Raw genomic sequence first — 9,287 nt, forward strand, 5'->3', positions numbered from 1 at the left:
ATCTTAGATGTAACAAGGAAGCAATGAATCCATCCAAGAAAATCTAAATAGATTAAATGAAGTTGATGTGCCGATAATGGGACTTAACTCGGGTGTAGTGTCACTGCATCATGTGATGCAGTCACAATATTGCGGTTGCGGTGATTGTCGCAACCACATCACACTGCAATTGTGGTGTGATACCGAATCAAAATGATGCGATTGCAATAGGCCGCAACTTAACCGCATCGGACTGCATTTGGGGCGCATCGAGCAGCAATGCATCCGCATTGGGCCATGTCAGACCGCATTGATGTCAAAAATATGTTTTTACTCACAAAATAATTCACACTATAACGGTCGCAATCTACATCGCAACAACCGTTATGACTGCAATCACATTAACCACAATGGCGACCGCAACCGCAATTTAAAACACTGCTAGGGTGTGCTAATACAACCATTGGTAACCAACATACAACCTGAATTGCTCATTGTATTAGTGGTCAAAGACCAAGTCAACATGGACAATCACAAATGTCGACCACATAAGTTCATCAATATGAAAAAGAAACAAAATGCTCAACCAAGAGTGACAGAGCAGGGGGAACCATCTGATGAAAGAGATAACAAGAGAACCCTACTGAAGCAAAAATATGTCCCTAAAAGGCCAATTCTAGTGTGTATACCCCGCTAAACACCTCCTGATCAAGAATATTACGAGATGTGATGGCTACAAACCTAAAAGGAGTACACAAGCCAAATCCGATCTCAAGACAATGACAGAAAGAAGACAATTTACTAAAACTTTCATAGTAGCTTCAGTCACACAATAGAAGAATGCATACAACTTCCTGATACCAACGAAGATCTAATCTAGTTTGACAAGTTGAAATAGTTTGTGGCATGGTAAAAAGAAACCAGCCACTATAGGACGCCATTATGGCTACAAGACTCCCCAAGGCATGGAACACCCTAACAAGATCCACTCCCCCCCCTCACAATGAACATAGGTTGTCAACCCAGTTGTAGGGGTTTCATATAAGATTTGCACCAGACCAATAGAGAACACAGAGTATGCTTGAAATCAACACAATCTCCAAAGTATTCACAATAGAGGACACCTCCGAATCTGTCCGGAATAGATAGCTCTTGAAAATGATGAATATTGTGACAATAAATTAATGGGAAATTCAACATAATAACAATGAAAACTCTAAAAAAGTATATGCAACGGATAGTAATTTCCCCAACTTGCTAGAATATATCGGGAGCAATAACAAATAATGCAGTAACTAAGAACATACAAGGAACACCAGAATTTTAACATGGAAAACCTTTCCAATGTGAGAAGTAAAAACGACAGGCATAAGCCAGTCAATCAAGCTCCACTATGATCAAAATTGGAATACAAGAGTGTCTTTAAAATACAGCACAAAACATGTTCAACAATACAGCATACAATAGAGCAACAAGCTTGAAAATGAGAATACAAAGTTGCAGAAAAAACCAGAAAAAATAGCCATTGTTTTGGCTCGTTTTCTACCAACTCGGACGTCGTCTCCCCGATCCAATCGTTCAGAATGAATCACTATAAGCTCTGAACCTGCTGTCCAAATTTTAGCCCGATCCAACGATGGACGAAGAACCAGTCACAAATCTCTCGCAGCTTCTCTGAGTTCCTGCGGGTTGAATTCTTTCAACTTCTCTCTCACTTTTCTATTGCCTCTTTTTGCATAAACTGGTTTCTCTGATTGCTTCATCTGACCCATTAGATTAAGTGGGACAAGTGGGATTTTCCCAACTGGGTCTTTCTCCACATAGGAAGGGAGCCCAAACCCAAAAAATCTCCCCCTTACAACTATGTCGAGAGAATCGCCAAACCGGCAATCTCACAACAAGTTTCAAACTTCCACCTTGATAAGGCCTTAATCATCATATCAACACCATTATCATCTGTATGAATCTTAGCCAATTCCAACAACCTAGCATCCAAAACATCATATATCCAATGATACCTCAATCAATATGTTTGGACCTAAAATGAAAAGTTGAATGCTTCCCAAGATGAATGGCACTTTGACTATCACAAAATAACAAGTATTTGTCTTGGACAAGATCAAGCTCCTGCAAGAATTTCTTCATCCAAAGCAACTCTTTGCATGCTTATGTAATGGCAATGAACTCTGCTTCAACAGTGGACAATGCAACGCACTTTTGCAACCTAGATTGCCATGCTACAACTCCCCCTACAAACTAAATCAAGTAACCTGAAGTTGACTTTCTGGAGTCAATGTATCCAGCCATATCAGAATCAGTATAGCCCACAAGAGTAGGTTTACCACCTCCAAAACAAAGCCTCAAACTAGCAGTACCACAAAGATACCTCAAAATCCATTTCACAACATTCCAATGCTCTCTACCTGAATTTGACAGAAATCTACTAACTATACCAACAACATGTGCAATATCTGGTCTTGTACATACCATTGCACACATCAAACTTCTCACATCAGATGCATAAGGAACCCGTTGTATATCTGATTTTTCAGCTTCATTTGAAGGACACTATTTATCATTCAACTTAAAATGAGTAGCAAGAGGAGTGCTTATCGCCTTAGTATTTTCCATCTAGAACTTCTGTAACACTCTTAATATAGTGTTCCTGTGATAGCCAAAGTTTCTTTTCTTGCCTATCTCGCATGATTCTTATACCAAGAATCTGCTTAGCAACTCCCATGTCTTTCATGGCAAATGACTTGCCTAATTGCTTCTCTAACCTGTCAATCGTGGAAATACTTTTCCAACAATAAGCATGTCATCAACATTCAATAACTTTGATGAAATCACCATCAACAAACTTTCTAATGAAGACACAATGATCAGAAGTAGTCTTCATGTAACCTTGCTCACACATAAAAGACTCAAACTTCTTATACCATTGTCATGGAGTCTGCTTTAAACCATATAGACGTTTTCTCAGCCTACACACATAGTCTTCTTTCCTTTCCACAAGAAAAGTATCAGATTGTTTCATATAAATCTCTTCCTACAAAACACCATGAAGGAAAATAGTTTGTACATTCATTTGCTCTACCTCCAAATCAAGAGTAGTAGCCAAACTCAATACAATTCTAATGGATGACATCTTCACCACAAGAGAAAAAATCTCACTGAAATCAACACCCTTTCTCTGTCTGAAACATTTAACCACCAATCTAGCTTCATACCTTGGAGATATAGAATTACATTCTTGCTTCACCTTGTAAATCCACCTGTTTTCCAAAACCTTCTTCCCTTTTGGCAATTTGACCAAATCAAAAGTGTGATTATCATGCAAGGACTTTATTTCCTCTTGCATTGCATCCAACCACTTCTTCTTTTCTTCATTCTTCATGGCTTCGTGATAATATTCAGGTTCTCCTCCGTCTGTCACAACAACATAGTCATCAGAAGGGTACCTGGTAGATGGTTTTCTCTGCCTATTAGACATCTGAAGTTGAACTTGAGTTGGTTTAGGAGCATCACCAAGATTCTCATCTTGTGACATATGATGTTCATCATCACCAATATCAATGGAAAAATCTAACTCATCTCCAAGTTGTTGATCACCAACATAATCATGTTACTCGCCATTTTAAATGTTATTCTCAAATGTATCCAAATCATGTATAAGCATCCAAAATGGATCAATATCATATAATCTACTATCTTCCTCAAGTATAGTCTTCTTCATCTTATCAATATCTTCAATGATTTGATCTTCCATGAACTTCACATCACGACTTCTAACAACCTTTTTCTCAACGGGATCATACAACTTGTAGCCAAATTCATCTTCACCATAACCGATAAAGATGAACTGTCTTGTCTTTGCATCCAACTTGAACCTTTCATCCTTTGGAACATGTACAAATGTCTTGCAACCAAAGACTCACAAAATGATCATACTTGACATTCTTTCTAAACCAAATCTTATATGACCTCAGCATTCAGAGCAACTGCAGGACTAAGATTAATAACATGCACTACCGTGTATAAAGCCTCACCCCAGAAATGTTTAGGTAATTTTGCTTCAGATAGCATGCACCTAACTCTTTCAACCAAAGTTCTGTTCATCCTCTCTGCTAAGTCAATAAGCTCAGGAGTCTTAGGAGGAATCTTTTCATGTCTAATACATACGGTCCACAATACTCACCACCATTGTCATTATGAATACATTTCAGCTTCTTGCTAGAATGTCTCTCAACCAAAATATGGAATTGTTTGAACTTTTCAAGCACTTGGTCCTTTGTCTTCAAAGCATAGACCCAAAGTTTCCTTGAAAAATCGTCAATAAAAGTAACAAAGTAAAGTGCACCACAAAATGACTTTACCTTCAATGGACCACAAACATCAAAATGCACCAATTCAAGCAACTCTGACTTCATTGAGGGAAGATGTTTCTTAACGGATACTCTAGTCTGCTTACCAGCCATGCAATGAGAACATTTCTCCAACTCTGCACTCTTCAATCTTGGAAGTACATCCTTTTTGGCTAAACAGTTCAACCCTTTTTCACTAATATGTTTGAGTCTGTGGTGCCACAAAGAAGCCTCCATATCCATGGTATTCACACTTTCTTTAGCAACCAAAGCTTTTGTCCAATACATTTTAGAAATTTTCTCCCCTCTGGCTACAACCAAGTTATCTCTTCTGAGTTTCCATTTTCCAGAACCAAAGTGATTGTCATAACCACCATCATCATGCATATGCACAGAGATCAAATTGAAACGAATATGTGGAGCATGTTTAACTCCTCTCAACAACAACTGCACTCTCATGTTGGTGTGCAAATAAATATCACCAATACCAACTACCTTTGACACACCATCATTACCCATCTTCAACACTCCAAAATCACCAGAAGTGTAAGATGTGAAGAACTCCTTCCTTGGTGTAACATGCAGTGTAGCATCACTATCAATTATCTACATACTCTCATATGATACAAGATTAACTGAATCACGGCCACGAAGAATAATAAGATCGTTACAAGTGGCAGTAGTAACACGATCATCATCACCATGATTTTTCTCATTCTGCTTGCCCTTCTTGTCTTTGTTCTCCATTTTCCATTGAAAACAATTCTTCTGTATGTGACCTGCTTTGTGACATTAGTGACACTCCGCATTCTTGTATCTGGACTTGGACTTACTTCTTCCCTTTTATTTATCACCTTTTGGTTCCTTTCTATGACTTCTCCCTCTATTTTTAGTGACAAACACCTCAGAATGAGATGAAGTACCATGTGCCTTCCTTCTCATCTCCTCATTAAGAATACTTCCCTTTATAATCTCCAAAGAGACAATACCATCAGGAGCTGAATTTGTAATTAAAACTTGAAATGTTTCCCAAGAATCTGGTAGAGTATTCAGTAGCCATAGTCCTAACACTTCATCATCAAACTTGATACCCATTCGTGATAATTGATCAAGGACCCCTTGAAAATCATTCAAGTGATCTGAAATAGAAGCTCCTTCCTTGTATCTCAAATTCATCAAGGAATTCAACAAATATAATTTATTATTCTCTGATTTATTAGAAGCATACAAGGATTCAATTTTCTTTCATAATATCGCGCCCCGCTTTTCGGCTGCACGACTTTGCTTAGAGTCGCCACTACATTTTATAGTTAAAAATGTAGAAAAAAATCTTTTAAGCCCAATTACCCTGGGCTTTTGGATTTTTGATATCCAGGTTCAGGAGTCGGTTACAAGGTAGGGAAGATATTAGCACCCTACCCACCTGCCTTAAGCGGTACCCTTCATTAAAATGTATGACTTTAGAGTCGCCACTACATTTATTTTTATTATTGAGCCTGACAATATTGACTTTGGTCCTACGTACCCCTATTAAGGGGATCAAGGCTTACGTAGTTCTTTAGGTAGAAAATGATTTATTGGTTGAGTGTATTTTAATTAAAGAAAATATATTTTTAGTCAAAAATATGTATTTTGCAAGTTTTGTTTATTATTGAAAATAAAGTTTTTATTTGGTTATTTAAAAATAGAATAAATTGATTTTGAGATTTAATCGTTTGAAAAGAAGCGGTGTAACGCGACCATTCGAAGATGATTTGAGAAGAAAGAAGTCTCTAGGGTGACATTCTCTCCATCTTTGATTAAATCTCAAAATTAATTTACTCTTTTTGAACTATTATATTATTATTATTGTTTTATGCCAAGAAACATAATGAACGTTCAAAATTTTATTAATTACAACAAAAATAATCCTCATAAGTTGTCAATTGACAGGCATATAAAAGTAATTTTAGTTTTGCTATTTTGAGTATATTTGAATGAGCCTTATTAAATCAAATAAATTTTATTAATAATTATTAATCAGTAATAGTATTTGATGATATAACATAAATTATTTATAAAATGATAAAATTTGATACACTTATAGTGACCATTTAATCAAAATAACATAGACTTTTTTCACATTTAATGCTTGTTCGAAAAAAAGAAATAAAAATAATTACACCGTTATTTAATTTTTTATCCAATATTCTTTACCCAAAATCATATACTTCTTATAATGGTTAGATTAAAATTAAATGAGGAAATAATGAAAAAGATTAATATTAAATGCCTTAATAATAAAACAGATTCACATTAAATGCCTTAAATGCATACATAAATATTAAAGCATAAATATTAAAAATGGAATTGAATGCAATTAAATGAAAACCTGGTTGCAAAGGGGACACACGTGGCAGACTATGATTGGGACGCGTTGGAGGTGAAGGAGCGCCTTGACACGTGTCAAAATGCGTTTGGCTGGAAGGGCAAATGCACAGTACACAGCGTAGACTTGCGTGCGCGTGATTCCTTCCTCCCACGGGATGCAGAGTCGAGTGTGGTTGGATGTAGTGTAGCCAGACTACGTTTCGCTCCATGATTGGTGGATCTCTAGTCAACGGGAAAAGAAGATCTGTATGTTGATCAGACGACCACTGTTTGAGCAATGGATGAGTGCACACTAGGACTGCGTAAACTTGACCGCACTGGATTATTCTGCCTTTGGAATTTTCCTCTCTCTCACGCAGGCACTGTATCTTATGCAGCGTTCTAATTAAAAAAATTTGGGACCCTTTAACCTCTCACAAACCCACCTATTTATAATAAAATGGCTAAACCCTAATCCCTAAAATCTTGTTAACTGAACCCTAATTTTGTTGGTCCACTATCACTATTTTTAAGGGGATTTAACTCACCAACTAAGTGAGATTTTGACTTAGTATTTATCCATTATTTTGAAAAATCTAATTAAAACATAATTAAATTATATTTTAATTACTTTAATATTCTATAAATTCTGAAAAAATAAATAAATAATTATCTGACTATGCTTTAATTTTATTATATTTTCTAAAAAATAAAATATAAAAAAATTTATTTTTTCGTTTTTTTGGTCTTTAAAAGTGATTTTTAAGAACATTTCTCTTATTTCTATTTTAAAATTCGAATTTAATTACAAAAATAACATAAAAAATATTCTTCATTATTCTTCACTTATTTTATAATAAAATTCAAGAAAATGAATAAAATAATGTACAAGATTGTTTTTATCCCATTTTCTTAGAAAAATGATTATGAGCTTTTTAGAGTCAATTTTAATTTAATTCTTTTTAGTTAATTTTATTATTTTGAATTTCGGGTTAACCCAACCACTTAGATTTAGGGACCTTATTAACCCTAATATAAAATTATCACTCATTATTTTTCCCCCATACATGATTGTAATTATTATTTATTAATTGAAATTAAGTATATAAAAAATTTATTATTTTCAATTTAAACATTCTGGGCTTTTTTAGGGTCGGACAAAATTTGAGTGTTCACAGCTGCCCCTCTTTACTTGTTACTTACCTGATAGCGAACAAATCAAGATTTGAACGATATCATGGTAAGTAACCAGTAAAGAAATGAACGCTATTTTTGTTAAGGCTCAGAAAAATGCCTTTGTGAAGATCTCGAATTTTGATGAAGCATATCAATGCCTTGCTGATGAGCCAAGGATTTGCTGAGGCACCCGTCGAGGCAGTTCCCGCATTTGCTGTCATGGACCAGGGATTTGCTGAGGCACCCGCGCTGCCAACGATTCAAGGATTGGCTGAGGCACTCGTGTTGCCGAATGATTTAGGGATTGGTTGAGGCACTCGTGTTGCCAAACGATTTAGGGATTTGTTGAGGCACCCGTGTTGCCGAACGATTTAGGGATTGGTTGAAGCACCTGTGTTGCCGAACGATTTAGGGATTTGTTGAGGCACCCGTGTTGCTGAACAATTTAGGGATTGGTTGAGGCACCCGTGTTGCCGAACGATTTAGGGATTTGTTGAGGCACCCGTGTTGCCGAACGATTTAGGGATTTGTTGAGGCACCCGTGTTGCCAAACGATTTAGGGATTTGATGAGGCACCCGTGTTGCCAAACGATTTAGCTAAACATTATATCCGCTGACATTTGGTAAGAAATCGGGATCTTGCTTTTGTCGAGGTTCGTGTTTGTGTCCCCCTTTCACGCTTTTTAAGCACCATGCATCAGGATGGACTGAAAAACTTTGATCAAGCTTTTTTTGTAAATTGTGTATTTTTGTTTAGAGAATGATTTGCATACTAAAAGACACAGAAGCATATACATATATAAAAAACCAAATTTATTCGTCTCCTTTTAGCTTTCTGAAAATGAGGATCATACAAGCTCGTCTTAAGCCAAAACCCTGACCCAAACCTTATGACTAATTCCGAGATTTCCCCAATTTGAGGGAATATATATTTTTAACCAAAATCTGCCCCAGTTTCCGGTCTTTCTATTGGTTCATCTGGAGGAGACTGATGTTATTTGATGGATTTCTTGAGCCATTCATAATCTGTCCCATCTCTATAACTCTGATGTTGACTTCTTCAAAGGAGATTGTGTTACTTGATGTATTCTCTTGAACCAACCAAAATTCTGCCCCAGTTTCTGGCGATGTCTGATTGACATACTATGCTTTGAGAGGTACTTCCTTTTCTTTTAGTGTCCCTAATTTTTGCTTAAGTCGCCCTTTCGGGTTTTCAACTTAACGGGCTCTTGAAACATTTTGTTATATTTTTATTTTATTCATGCGCGGATCACAATATGTAAAAGTTTTGAAAAAGATATGCGTCAACTTATTTGGAGTCAGTTTATTTTACGCCCTGATGTGTACCTCAGACGTTCGACTCTCAACAAGGACTTTTAAAGCTTGTAACGTGGCTTGGCTAGTGGCTAACAAAGAATA

This window comes from Lupinus angustifolius, chromosome LG04 (genome assembly GCF_001865875.1).
Source record: "Lupinus angustifolius cultivar Tanjil chromosome LG04, LupAngTanjil_v1.0, whole genome shotgun sequence".
NCBI classification, from domain to species: domain Eukaryota; kingdom Viridiplantae; phylum Streptophyta; class Magnoliopsida; order Fabales; family Fabaceae; genus Lupinus; species Lupinus angustifolius.